Raw genomic sequence first — 15,782 nt, 5'->3', positions numbered from 1 at the left:
TAATTCTGAGCTTTTCATAGTAAATCTGGTGGTGACCATCACAAAGATCCCTTCTTGCTTATAAATATTTTGTTAATGTATTATTAATTCATGAACATTGTACCATAAAACAGGTTAACATAAGAAAATTATATTTTCTCCTAGAAAGAAATGGCTATAATGCATTTCACTTTGGACATTTTGTCCTCTGAATTGTGTGACATCATTTCATAATAAAGGCCACAAGCTACATATACATTTGCAGAAAAGTAAGCATTGCACCAATCATAATGAGAAGGTGAGATGTTTAATTTATTTTTTTTTTTTTGAGACAGATTTCTGTGAGTAGTCCTGGCTATCTTGGAACTTGATCTGTAGACCAGGCTGGCCTTGAACTCTAAGATCCACCTGCCTATGCTTTGCAAGTGCTAGTACCTCGCAAGTACCTCCTGCAAGATGTTTACTTTTAAAAGCAAGAGTCTCCTAAAAGTGAATCCCTTTTTGTTCCTCTTTCAACTCAAGCCCATGCTCCTGGCCCTCAAAATATAATCCAGTGCATCTGGATTTGGACAAAGAAGATATAAAGAACCTGGGTGATCTAACAGAAAGTGGACATACCCCTTGATCAAGGGTATTATGGATTGGTCACTAATGATAATCTGTAAAATAGTAGCTGAGCCTCAAGTGGCATCTTTCTCAATGTTATTTTCTTTTCTCTTCTTCTTTCTTTCCTTCTTTCTTTCATTCTTTGTGTGTGTGAGCAGTGAACTTTACTGGCAGTATTTAGAGAGCAGGGATCCCTAAAACCCTCCCTCTTCTGGGGTCTGGGTTGGAAACTGTGAAGGGAGATACTCAGTGTTAGGGGCTGAGTTGTGACAGGGACTCTTTAGCAGCAAGGACTTCTCTCATCCTCTCATGTTCTTGTTGGGGCGGGTGGTCCAACGCTGCTTACTCATTGACAGCCATGTAGGCCCTGAAATCAAATCAACCACCCTGTTGCTGTAGCTGTTTTCATTGTCATACCAGGCATGAGCATCACAAAATTGTCACTAAGAACAATGCCAGCCCCAGCACCAAAGGCGCAAAAGTGGGCATCCCTATTCAAGTCATAGGAGACAGTTTGATCCTTAGTATAGCCCAAGATGTCATTTAGTAGGCCCTCCAATTCCTGCTTCTTGGTGTCATCAGACTTGGCAGCTTTCTCTGGGCACAGGTCAGATCCAGAAAAGACACACTAAGTTTAGAAGCATGGAAGGTCATGCCAGTGAGCTTGTCATTCAGTTTTGGGATAGCCTTGCCCACAGCCTTGGCAACACCAGTAGGTGCAGGGATGATGTTCTGGTTAGCCCTATAATCATCACACTACAGCTTTCAGAGGGGTCACCCACAGACTTCTGGGTGGCAGCGATGGCATGGACTGTGGTCTTGAGTCCTTCCACTATGCCAAAGTTGTTGTGGATGACCTTGGCCAGGGGTGAGGGGTGCTAAACAATTGGTGGTACAGGAGGCATTGCTGACAATCTTGAATGAGTTGTCATACTTCTTCTGGTTCACACCCATCACTAGCATGGGGGGTGTCAGCAGAAGGGGCAGCGATGAATACCCTTTTGGCTTCACCATTCAAGTGGATCCATGTTGGTGAAGACACCAGTAGACCTCACAACATACTTGGCACCAGCATCACCGCATTTGATGTCAGTGGGGTCTCTCATTCCTGGAAGGTGGAAATACCCTTCCTGTTAATGATAAGTTTCCCATTTTCAGCCTTGACTGTGCTGTGGAACTTGCCATGATAGAGTCATACATACCATGATAGAGCATGTAGACCATGTAGTTGAGATCAGTGAAGGCAACAATCTCCACTTTGTCAGAGCTGAAGGCAGCCCTAGTAACCAGGCACCCAATGTGGCCAATCTGTTCACTTCAACCCTTCCTATTGTGCCCCAGGGATGAAAAGATGTGGCTGTGTTAGCAAAGAGTTTCCAATGCTCCTAATGTTATTTTCAAAGTTTATTGTTTGATATCTTTTCAGAAGAAATTCTCTTGAACACCAATTTATGTGCTACAGAGATGAATATGTGTATTATATTAAACCATACAAAGACAGCTGGGATTGATAATATAAATACACTTCAGAAAAGATCAGTAAAGTGGAGAATAGATGGTGCTATTATCCTATAAATTACAAGAGTAACCCAGATTTTTAAAAAAAAAATGTGTGCCAGAATATGCAAAGATCTTTCTTCTCCATGACATTACTTCTGCTCTTGTAATATAAAGTTAAATCAACAGTAAATCAAGGGACCACAGGACTCTGTTGTCTATGGAAGTCCTGATTTGTTTCCGTTATCCCTAGTTCACTCTATACAAGAGTTCACACATAAGTGATAATTGTATGAGCACTAGAATAATAAAGGAAAACTACTGAAATTTTCATTAAGTGATAATAAGTAATCTCAAATGTTTGGTCCACTTAACTTATGGCCGAGGGAAAGGAAGAAGAACAGGCATGAGCAAGAATTATTACCATGAACTTGAGGCTAATCAAATAGGAGATCATTCTTTATAGTGACAGTGGATAGACATGGGAGCAGGAATCTGCAGTATTTTTGTTTTTTTGTAAGGTCTGTCTCTCAGCTCTGAGTTTCTTTCATTTCTCTCTTCTTAACTCAGACAATCAAGGACAACCTAAAAAGGACTTGCATTTTCAACCTGATCTAAAGAAGGAGCAAAACTTCTTAAGATTTAACAAGTAGAACAGAAAGATATCAAACTAAGAAGCACATCCTTTCTGAAAAGACAGGCATCTCCCTAAAGCTTGCTGGCCAACCAGCCTAGTAGAATCTTTGAGTTTCTTTCATGTTCAGTGACAGACCCTGTCTCAAAAGTAAAGGTGAGAGCAATGGAAGAAAGACATCCAAAATCAGCCTCATACCCCTACCTACACACATACTCATGCACACCACACACATGCACACACACACACACACACACACACACACACACAGGGAGAGAGAGACTTTATAAAAGAGTTGGAAGTATGGATGTTACTCTGATCCTGATTCAAGCAAACAAACAAACATGGGTAACAGACAACTGAAAGCTTGAAGACAAGATATTTGATAGTGAGAATTTTCAATATTTAAGTATAATATTAGATATCTATTTTTAGGTTTTTAAAAGTATGTTACTTAGGGGCAGACTGAGAAGCCAATGATAATGGCACTGGGATTTGTTTCTACTGCCTGTACCGGATTTTTGGAATCCTATTCTGTTTGGATGCACACCTTCCTACCTAAGCCAGGATGGATGGGGGAGGGCTTTGGACTTCCCACAGGGCAGGGTACCCTGCCCTCTCTTAGGACTGGAGGGGGAAGGGGAACAGGAGGGAAGTGGGAGGAGGGGGGGAAGTGGAAGTTTTGATTGGTATTATTTATAAAGTAATAAAAAGAAAAAAGTATGTTACTAGAGACATATTGCATTTTAGCAGATAAGGTGATAGTTTATAAGAAACTTATTTCACAAGTAGAGGGAAGGAAGGCATATAGGAAAGAATATGTGTGTGTGAAAGGTGAAATGATTGGCTTTGAACTGGTCATTTTTGACCCTAAAGAATGAGACAGAAGGGGCTGGAGAGATGGCTCAGTGGTAAGGAGCACCAGCTGCTTTTCCAGAGTACCTGGGTTCAATTCCCAGGACCCACATGGCAGCTTACAACTGTTTGTAACTCCAATTCCAGGGGATCTGACACCTTCACACCAATGCACACAAAATAAAGTTAAATAAATTAAAAAATAAAAGAATGAAACAAAAAAGACATTTAAAATTCTTTTTTATTTATCATTTGACATAGAAGGAAAGAGAGAAACTGAATGACTTATGGCCAGGTCATTTTGTATTTCACTGATTTCCTAAAAGGAAGGAAAAACTAGACTGTAGCAGAAAAGTGATAGGGTTTGGGGAGATGGTTTGGTAGTTAAAAGCACAGGTTCGGAGGACTTAGGTTCTATTGCCAGCACCTACCCAAAAGCTCACAACCATCTGCAATTTCAGTTCTAGATTTTCAAATGCTCTTTTAGGCTTACACACAAGTGTAATATATATATATATATATATATATATATATATATATATATATATATATATATATACACACACATATATATATGTATATGTATATATACATATATATACTCATACACATAAAATAAATAAAAATTTTTCAAAGGAAGAAAAGGAAAAGATTATCTCGGAAACCACTATTATATAATACATCAACTGAGAGTAAAAAAATGCCTGTAGCACCACAGTCCTCACTTTAACTGACCAAGTCAGTAACAACCTTCATTCCTCAGAGACAAGGAATCAGCTTCATTGAAGGTGCTCTATCGCAAGGCAACAGATTTAAGTAAAAAATGTTCTGTGGAGTCTGAGATTACCTCTGCTACCTTCTCCAAATCCCAAAGCATCTAAGTAGCTAGAAAACATACATGCTGTCAGCATCCTTCTCTCAGCTCGAAGTGTAACAGAGGGATTTAAACACTTATCTGAAAAAATCAAGCATTTAGAAGACTTTTTACCTAGATAAGTATTGGCCCAAAAAGATTAATTATAAATTAACCACTTAAAATAAATACACTTCATTCGGTGGATATAAATTTCACCTTTATCCAAAGGAAGACTTATGGGAAGAGAGGAATCTAGAATTGATTCTGGGAAGATGGCAATAAACTAAATGCCAGGTGTCTATCATGACATTTAATCATGAGTGGTTTGTCTGATGTAACTATTTTGGAACTCTCAAGTCCACTGAAAGCTTACAACTTCCAGAGGAAGTCTCGTCTAGACTGATTGCAAGTAATTTTAGTTCATTTCAGCTCATAGCTCATGCCCACTTCTGCAGTCCCTTTAGGAAAACACCAAGATTTTTGTTCCTGGAGGAAAAGTCAGGATATGCAATAAGAAACAAGAGCTGGTTCTGTACATACCAAACCCCTCCATTTCCCTCTTCTTCCTTTTCTCTCTCTCTTCCCTCCTTCCATTTTGTTATGTTTTGTGACAGTGGTGTATGGGAACACAGTGGTTCACATGCAAGACCAAGGCTGTAGCCCACGCTGGGCTCTGTATTGTGATTACGGATCATTACACTAATCACAGAGATAGTGACAGAAAGGGGAAGTGGCACTGTTGCACAATGGTCACACAAACTTGCTGCAGGCCAGGGTTGCAATACCCTCCTCTGCAAGCTGAAGCAACAGCCAGGCATTTAAAGGGCCCACATCTTTTCCCTTCCTTTCGGTTTTCTGTTTCCCCCATTTTGGGAGGAAGACTTTAAGGAGTTGTACAAAAAGCAACTACACATCCGGAAGAAATTAGAATCTTGTTGCATGTTCCTAGAGAAAGGCAAAAGCTCAGAAATACCTGTGTGGACATTTAACATTGTATGTTCCTCAGGCTCACCCTTGGCATGGCCACAATGATTTTTTAAAAAATGTCAGAAAGCAGCAAGCCTAGGAGGAGTTGAGGGAAGCCTCAATTTTGTTCTGGGGCAGGCTGCTGCTTAGTTCTAGGTAATCTCATGATCAGTGTTATCACATCAATAGACACAAATGTCCAGTTTTTAAAACAACTGTTACAAGGCACACAAAAAATAGTGGAGTGTGATCCATTCAAAGGGGAGGAAAACACTAAGCAACCAATCACACAAACAAAACACCAAGCAACCAATCACACAAACAAAACACCAAGCAACCAATCACACAAACAAAACACCAAGCAACCAATCACACAAACAAACACCAACCAACCAATCACACAAACAAACAAACAAGCCAGAACCTGCCACCGAAAAAGACCAGAACCTTGAAAAAGACTTTCAAGCAATTATCTTCAAAATGTGGTTGACCCTAATGAAATAGACCAAACCATCATCCACAGGAATTGACCCAAAGAAACTTCTTGATGTAGTGAAGTATGACATAGCTTGATGCATAATGAGGCTGAAGCTTGATCTGGGAATACAGATTACTAACAGGCAACAGAATTCAGCCAATCCCAGAAGCTAGCCCCTTAAGCAACCCCAGACTGAAGGCTATCAAATTATGCCCAGATAAAACAATGTTGAACCATATAAAATAGGTAATCGCTGTAAGTTATTTCTTGCCTTTCTGGTTATAAAAGTGGTTTTCCACTTTTTAAAGGGCTGGAGGCTTTCTGGTTCATCTTTGTGCTGGAATACATGGTTAATTAAATATGAGTATAGAATTAGGATATTTTCAGAAAAAGAAATTATCTGAACTTGACCTAACAATCTTTCCAAGATGGTTAATGGTTCCCCAAAGTTAAAACAAGAAAGATCAAATCCGAAATTAGAAAATAACAGATAGAACCCAAGATGAAGTACAAGAAAATCTCAGAGTGACATTAAAAGGAGGTTCCAAGGACAACACAAAAATAAGCCACTAGCCCTGCAGAGAGTTGAGATGGTCAGTTTACTCTAGACCAGTGGCCAAGCACATTGAGAGAGACAGTTTCAAAACAATTAGGGAAGAGTGAACCACAGCAAGCATGAGAAAGCAAATAAGCTAAACTTCCCTCCAGCTGAACCTCCAACCCCTATTAAGTAACATACCTAGGAAAAACTCAGTAAAATCCAGTTTGGGAACAAAAATTTACTCTAGAAGAAACAGAGCTTCTTCCCAAGGGTCAGTGACAGAATGATGCTGCAAAGACGAGGGATGAATCACAAGGTGGTCAGAAATAAAGCACGAGCTGATACTGAAAAATATCAATACTTCGCCATTATTATTAAGAATACTCCATCAGAATGGCAACTAAATGCCATGTATAAATGGCCCATTCCTATAATATCAACACTTGACAGGAGAAGGCAGGAGAATTAGAGATATGAATCTGTTCTTGAGTTAGAAACCAGCAGGGGCTGTATGAGACATTGTCTCAAAAAAGTAATAATAAAAGAATTACCACTTTAAATATTGGAAGTAAAATATAGTATTAAAATATTTTAAATGACACCAAAGTTACTCAGAGAAACCCTGTCTCAAAAAAATATTTTAATTGAACAAATTGGGAATGTCTGCTGTGGCTACCATAGAAAAGAAGATACGTATGAGAATAGTACTAAGAAATTGCCTTGAAATGCAGGGAATAAGTGTGAGAGAGAAATATAATAAAACACAGGGCAGTTAAGAGCTTGGAGACTAGGTTAAAAGTTTCCAACAAGAGATACACCTATGTGTGGAAAAACAGTACTTGAAATGATGCAGCCTTGACATTCTTCTGATTGAAGATATATTATAAGTCTCCATTAAAAAATGAATGCCGAGTGGGGTAATAAAAACATCTGGGTATACTATAGTGATGATGTAAAACCATAAAAACAAAGAAAAAAATTTAAGCCTCTACCAAGAAAAAAGATTAAATGCACACATATGCAAGGGTAAAAGCCCCTCCCCCCAGTGACATCATAGATACTCTAAAACAATGTCTGAATTTGTTAAGTGTAAAGAAGACATTACTATCAGCCAAGGACCCCACAGCTAGCTAAAATAATAGTATGGTGAGAGTGGAATAAAGATATTCCATATGGGAAGAGTAAACTAAGTTAAATATCACCTTCCTAGACAAGTTAAACTTTGCCAGAAAATAAGTCAGCCTGGAGAGAAGATTGCAGATTTAACAAATTGTGGATTTCTGAAACTTCCAACTGTAGTGAGGAGGCGAGCAGGCCTGCTTTTCGTCCTGCCCGGCTCCCCGCACGGTTAGCATTACACCCGAAATAACAACACACAAAATGTATTCTTTTATACACTACCGTTAGTTCTAGCCTCTTATCAGCTAATTCTCACATCTTGATTAACCCATTTCTATTAATGTGTGTAGCACCATATAGTGGTGGCTTACCGGGGAAAGATCCTAATCTGCATCCATCTCGGGTCGGAGAATCATCGCGGCTGCTTTACTGCCCTCTACCCAGCATCCTGTTCTGTTTACTCTGCCTACCTAATTTTCTGTCCTATCAAAGTGCCGAGGCAGTTTCTTTATTAACCAATGAAAGTAACACATAGACAGATGACCCTCCTCCATCATCCAAAATATTTCAGAAAATTGATTCTTTGAGAGAACTTTATCTTAAAAAAAAACTTTATGCTAAAACTATGTGACAGTTAAAAGATGTTGGAGTTAGGCTTGGCATTTAGTGGGCAAATACCTTACTATCTTCAGAATTAAGGTAAGAAAACTGAGTATGGACACTGCTAAAATTTATATACATAAGATGTACATCAAGCGTTAGGGATGACTACTAAAATAATAGACACAGATCCCACAGTTTTCAATACAGGAGAAAATTTAAAGAGCAATGCATGTTCTCCACCCAATATGAGAAAAGGAAAACATCAAGACCTAATAATGGTACCATACTACAATAAAAATAATCCGAAGGTATAAATTAACCATTATAACAAATTTAAGCTTAGGCAGTGAAAAACAGATTCTGAGACTGAATGCCAAAAGTGAATGCTGCCTCTGAGCTGTGTGCAAGAGAAAAACCTAAAATAAAAGTAAACAGCAAGTTTGAAAGCAAAAGTCAGAAAGACATAGCAGGAAAACAGTGAAGGAAAGCAGGATAAAATTAACCTTTTGCCTCTGCTTCTCGAGTGCTGGAGGTGCAAGTGTGAGCCACCCCATCGGCCCAAATGCAGTTTTTGTTTCTATTGCGATGCATTTCTTGAGCGCTTTAGTGGGTTTCTGTGCAATGTCAGTACATGCATGCCGTGTGCACGACAGCATTCAGCTTCCTTCCAATCATGCTCTCCCACTCACAGATTCTAAAAATCTCTATTCTACATTCAGATCGACTTTATTTAAAACATCCACATAGGAGAGAAATATAAAGCAACTGCTTTTCTGTGTCTGGATTATTTCCCTCAACATCATCTTGTCCAGCTCCATCCACTTTAATAGAGAATACAGGATTCCCTCCTTCCCCAATGGCCAAACGATACTCTGCTGTGTGTGCATCCCACACTTTTCTTTATTTGGTCACCTGTTGATGAACAGCTATGTTAATTCCCTGGCTCAACCTACTCTGAATAGTGAGGCAATAAACATTCAGATACCTGTTTGGTGCACAGATTTTGCTTTCTTTGGACATATCCACCCTGCAGTGGGGTAATCAGACATGTAACAAACTTACTTGCACTTTTTTTGAAGCAACTTCTGCGCTGTTCTCCTTAATAACAGTACTGACTTACATTCAGTACTGGATTTTTTTAATAATTGATTTAACTTTATTTTATGTACAATGGTGTGAGGGTGTTGGATCCCCTGGACCTAGAGTTACAGACAGTTGTGAGCTGCCATGTGGGTGCTGGGAATTGAACTCGGGTCCTCTGGAAGAGCAGCCAGTGCTATTAACCACCGAGCCATCTCTCCAGTCCTCAGTACTGGATTTTTTAATTCTTTAAAATTTTATTCTTAGTAGGTGTGCATATGGGGGGTGAGAGTGTATCTCTCCACCTTTATGTGTGTTCTCAGATGAAGCTTAGGAGGTCAGGTTTGTGGGGCAAGCATTTTACCTGCTGAGCCATCCAGCTGGACCCCACAGGACTGTTTGAAAGTTCCACTTTCTCTATACCGTCGCTAACATTTGCTAGCTCAGTTTTGTTGTTTGCTTGTTCTTAGTAGCCATTCTAACCAGGGTGACAGAATTGTTCGTCGTGGTTTTGATTTGCATTTCTCTTGCAGATAATGATACTGAGCATTTTTTTTTTGGTATATTTACTGGCCACTTGAATTTCTTCTTTGGAAAAGTTTCTGCTCAAAAACTTTGCCCATTTAAAAATACATAGAATGGGGCTTGATTGTCAGATGAAAATTTTAGCAAATATTTGATTCCATTTCATTAGCTGTCTCATCGCTCTGAAGATAAGTGTGAAGACACAGAGCTTCAGCACACTTCCTAGAGTTTACACCATGCAATCTATTCCAATATCAGAACAAATAAAGAAATAGTTCTCTCTCATATCCCACAGTGGAGCTTTCTTTAACCTTTTAAATGTTAACCAAATTCTATAATTGAGGACCCTAGGCATTAAATATTTCAAACACAGTAATAGCATATAAATAGCATGTGTTTGTACAAATATAAATATTAAATATTTTTGTCATTTGAATAGAGTTTTAAAAACATTAACTAAAAGTACAAAAGCACAGCCAGGCAGTGGTGGTGCATGATTTTAATCCCAACACTCCAGAGGCAAAGGCAGGTGGAACTCTGAGTTCAAGGCCAGCCTGGTCTACAGAGTGAGTTCCAGGACAGTCGGGACTATAGAGAAAAACCCGTCTCAAAAGAAAAAAAAATGGAAAACATCAAATGAAGTTATATTGGATGATTTTTCAGAAAGTACAGTCTTACCTGGAGGGGGTGGCTCAGTGGCAGAGATTTTGCCTAGCATTGCACAGGGCTGTAGGTCAGATCCCCAACATCCAAGGGAGAAAGAAGTACAATCTTAGACCCAAAGTGTATTGATAGTGACATCATTGAATCACATGCACGTCCTAGTCACGTTTTCCAGACATTCATTTAATCTTCTTGTGCTCATTCTTTTTATGTTTTCCTAGAATTTGTCATTTTTTCCCTAAGTGCTAATTTCATTGTCATGATATTATTATTTTCCTATGTGTAGATGTTTTTATATCCCCTTATATATTGCTGGTATAAACTGTGATCCCCCCATCTTAAGTACCCAAAGGTTTAAGTTTGCTGATCCTCTTCAATGAATATTTTGCCCATTTCTGCTGTTCGTATCATTTCCTCCCTTTTCATGATTTGAGCTTCTTGGTTTTTGTTTTTTGCTTCTAGTCACTTCTTTGGTAATTCCCTGAACTAGCTGATTGATTTTCTCATTCTTCATGCACACAAGCCTGTAAATCTCCCTCTAAACACTGCTTTAGCTGTTTCAAAACACTTTCTAACTTCTACTGTGAGTTTTTTCTTTAACCCTCAAGATCTCTTTTGAAATACAAAACTTAATATTTAAACCCAGGTGTTTCTTTGATTTTTTTTCTCTGCTGCTTTTTGTTATGGATTTCAAGAACAATTTCATTGTGATCGAGAAAGATATTTCTCACAATATCAAACCATCCTAAATTGTTGAGATTGCTTTGTAGTCTTCAATATAGTCAACATTGATAAATACTTTGTGTGCTCTTCAAAATAAACTGCATATAAGGTAATGGGTATAGTGGTCTACATATGTCTTTTATGTCAATCTGAATTATTTTCATCTAGATCTCTATTTTTTAAAATCTATTTTCTTATTAACTAGGCATGCGTGTATAGGGGTTAGCAGGATGGTTTAGCAAGTAAGGGCACTTACCACATAAACTTGATTACCTGAGTTTAATCCTCAGAATCCACAAAATGTTGCAAGAAGAAAATCCACTACCCAAAATCATTCTCTGTTACATGTGTGCTATGATTTGCCCCTCACACACATCATATATACATACACACACACCAGTAAAAACCAATAAAGTTTTTAAAAGCTAAAAAATAAATACTCTCAAATTTCCCTTCTGTATACAGCTAATACATGCTGATAAAATTAATGACATTTCCATTATGAATGTAGATGTCATTTTTCCTTATAGTTCTTTCCTTTTACTTTATACATTTTGATGCAATGTTATTATATACATAAAATTTGTTATTACATCTGTCAAGTAAACAGAGTTTTTCCTTATGAAATGAGGCTATTTGTAGTAATACATCTTTCCTTAAAATATACTTTTTCTGTAATAATATATCTACACAAGCTGTCTTTAAGTTGGTGTTGACATGCATGTCATTCAAATGTGTCTCTTCTTAATAGTGCATTGCCTTTCTTCCTGGTAGGGACAGTGTTACCTCCAGTTGGACTATACGATCATTTATATTTAATGTAACTAAGAATATATGTGAACCTAAAACTATATTTTCCTACATTTTTATGTTTATATTCTTCCTTCCCTCCCTCGTTTTGGATTTAAAGTGCTTTATTATTCCTGTCTATTCTGTCAGCTTGGTAGTGATCTATACGTGTCTTTAATAACATTATCTATAGCATACATAATTGACCTTTGACTTATTAGCTTCTGGTATATATTAGTGTTTCAATCTTTTCTTGGTCAATGTAAAAAGAACATGTAATTTCATTTAATCCTATCTTTCATGTACTTTAATTTCCTCTGTATTTTAAAAATCCAACATATTTATTACTATTTTAGACAGAAATAATCACTTCAGATTTACTTCCATATGACTTCATACTGGTTTATAACGCCAAGCTTTTATCTGGGTCTCTTTCTTTCTTATAAAACATACCCTTGCTCATATCTTTTAGTATATGTTTTCAAGTGATTTTTTTTCAGTGTTTATTGGTCTAAAGATTTACCTTTGCTTCTTTATTTTTGGTTGCTGTGGAATCTAGGTTTAAGGCTGTTTTCTTGAACAGTAATGAAGGTAACTTCCATCATCTCTAGCTTCCACTGTCTCTATTTAGATATCATGGCTATCTATCCAACTTCTGTTTCATTGATGATAATCTTTTTAACTGAGTTTTGCTTTCAAAGCCTTCTTTAACTATTATTTTGACTTATGTGTCTGTGTGAGGGTATGCCTGGGACTGGAGTTACAGGTGGTTGTAACTGGTGTGGGTGCTGGGAACTGAACTTGGGTCCTTTGGAAGACAGGAAGGTGCTCTTGACCACTGAGCCATCTCTCCAGCATGAGTTTTGCTCTTAAAATTTTCTGCTTGTTTTCTTCCATCAGCTTTGCTCTTACATTACTAGCATGACTTTTTTAAATAATGTTTTTTCATTTATTTTACATACTGACCACAGTTTTCTCCCCCTCCTCTCCTCCCAGTCTGCCCCCCAGCTTCCCACCTCCCATCTCCCGTTCTACTCCTCTGTCTCCATTCAGAAAGGGCCAGACCTCCCATAGGTTTGAGCAAAGCATGCACATCAAGTTGAAGCAGGACAGAGCCCCTCCCTTTGCGTCAAGGTTGGACAAGGTAATCCAGCGTGGGGAACATGTTCCCAAAAGTCAGCAAAGCACCAGGGACAGGTCCCGATCTCACTTCTAGCACAGCTTTGAAATATGCATAGTGGTTATAGTTTTTATTTTATTTTTTAAGTTATAAAGCTGGTTGGCCCATTAGCTCAGGCTACATATTAGCTCTTGTAGCTTATATTAATCCATTATTCTGATCTATGTTAGCCATGTGGCTCAGTACCTTTTTCAGCTGGCAGATCACATCCTGCTGCTTCTGTGGTCTGGGCAGGAGTGGGAGGAATCAACTTCCCCCTTCCCAGAATTCTCCTGTTCTCATTGCATCATTTCTACTTTCTGGTTATAGTTTTTATAAGGAAAGAAACCTTCATATTTGGGGGAAATTCCTGGGTTAGAAATTTATAATTACATTAACATTGCCTCATGCTTCACAAATACGCCCAATCATTTATTTTTTTTTATAACTTGTGTTTGAAGACCCCAAAAGCATCATGGCAAAGTGTCTCAGGCACTGTGTCACAGAGCTAATAACAGTCGGAGTGCTCACTAGAAGTACCACCTTCAGATGTCTTCCATGCCTGGCAGGCTGTTGGCAAGTGACTCCTCTGAAGCAGCCCATAGCTCCGCCACGCTGCTGCATGTACGCTGGGCACGGCAGCTGGCATCCATCACAGCAGCTCGTCTGAGAGACCACAAGGTAGAAGTTACCTGCCTTTTGTTACATTGTCTTAGTTGTCCTCCCACTTTCCTACTTTGTTGCTTTGGCCACAGGGATCAAATGTTTCGGTTTAGGAGAGTCTGTTCAGAGTCTGTTACTATCAAATGACAAGAATCACTGGACACCACGACAGTAGCTACCTACTATATTTTACCACGTGCATCTTCCCCAATTATTCATGTCCCTCTCGTATGGTAAATACAGTCACTTTCAAATGTGTCAGCACAGTATGAGCACAGCGCCCCCAATTTTACACCTATGAGTTATGACTTGTCTTGGGGAGTGCCCCGAGAGGTCATCTAAGACAGATCATAGAAGTGACTAGTAACTAGTGAATTTATCATGATTGTTCACAGGAGCAGAGGAAAGAGGTTACTTAAAGGAGTGCAGGGGACTCAAAGCAGGCGCATAGCCTATTCCAGCGTGGTGACAACTCACTGAGTGCTCCCATAACTTGCAGATGGCTTGACTGGCGGAAAGGTCTCCTCTCCCCAGAAACTGTTTACTGCTTTTATAACCTCGAGGGTGGGACCTTGTAAATCCAGTAAATTTCATTTATTTCTGACTCTTCACACCAGGAGGGAGTGTTTCAATTAACAGGAGATGGCTACAATTGACTACAGGTCTAGCTGAGGCTTTGTTGTGAGCTCTGTAATGAAAGCACCTGGGACCAGGCAGAGTGGAGCACACCTTCAATCCCAGCACTTGGGAGGCAGAGGCAGGAGGATTTCTGTGAGTTCAACGTCAACCTGGTCTACAGAGCAAGTTCCAGGATAGCCAGAGCTACATAGGAGACCCCATATTAAAAAAAATTAAACAAAAAGCTCCTTGGATTGTCCCTATTGATATGAAGTCATGTGGCCTAACAGGATACATTGTCTGTATGTTCCAGGTAGGGAAGGCCTAGGAGAACTGCCCTGGATGCCTCGCTTCACAAGGTGGAAATGGGCACAGCACACGGTCTACACAATTCTGATAAATATCAGATAAATAAAAGAGCTTTTAATTAGACTCATTCACATTATCTGTCTCCACCACCCACACATACTCTTGGTTCTTTCTCAATTAACTTTTCTTTTCTATAGAGCACAAACTTGTACTCTGAGCCTATGAAGCGACATGCAGCAAAGGTCATGGTTTGATGATGGACTGCTTTACGACACTGCCTCCTTTGCTGCTCTTAGTCGTTTCCCAGGAAGCTATTCCGTACGATAGTGCCTTTCCTAAACAAGGCCTCCCGGAATATTCTGTCTCTCAGTCTTCACCTCTTGTAGCGTAAAAACAATAAAGGTGACTTTTAAGAACTGAATGTGAAAATTTTCACCTAATATTTATCCCTAAATGAGTATGATACATTATTAGAATTAACTGTATTTTGTGTGTGTGTGTGTGTGTGTGTGTGTGTGTGTGAGGGTATGTGTGCCTGTGGGGTGCGCATGTGTGTGTGCGGAGGTCAGAAGACAATCTTAGGTGTCTTCCTTTTGCTGGAGACAGGCCTCTCTCTGGTCTGGGACTCGGCCAAGTAGGCTAGGCTAGCTGGCCAAGAGCTCCAGGACTGGTGGTCTCGCTTCCCATTTTGCTATCTCTGGGGTTAGTAAGCACACGTCACCATACCTAGCACCTTATGTGGGTTCTAGGGTCTTCAGATTTGTGAGGCTAGCATGTGATCAACTGAGTCACCTCTGCAGTTCCTAAACTTACTCTTTCCTCTAGTCTTGTTCGTGATTGATATTTAGTCCACTTGCGTACGCCAATATTTTCTTCGTACAACTTATCTATCATATTAATATATTTCAGGTTTTGTGATTATAATAAAGTTACTGCTGAGCTCAATATTATAAAATAAATTATATGCTTATGAATCCTGTGTGGGTCAGATTCATACAAAGCATAGAGACAGTTCATCTCTGCTCTGTGGTGTTTGGATCCTTATTTGGAAGATTGAGAGCCTGTATTTTGGACTCACTTGAGATCCTATCACTCAGAAATCTGGCGGTGAACATTGGT

The 15,782-nt window shown here is 39.1% G+C and overlaps 1 pseudogene; it reads right to left on the bottom strand.

The window, feature by feature from the left end:
* Positions 1 to 884: 884 nt before the first annotated feature.
* LOC142851417 (glyceraldehyde-3-phosphate dehydrogenase pseudogene) lies at positions 885 to 14,910 on the bottom strand (annotated as a pseudogene).
* Between the last annotated feature and the right edge of the window lie 872 nt (positions 14,911 to 15,782).

This window comes from Microtus pennsylvanicus, chromosome 5, assembly GCF_037038515.1.
Source record: "Microtus pennsylvanicus isolate mMicPen1 chromosome 5, mMicPen1.hap1, whole genome shotgun sequence".
Classification (NCBI taxonomy): domain Eukaryota; kingdom Metazoa; phylum Chordata; class Mammalia; order Rodentia; family Cricetidae; genus Microtus; species Microtus pennsylvanicus.
Note: the sequence above shows the minus strand (reverse complement) of the source record. Positions and strands in the feature narration are given on the sequence as shown.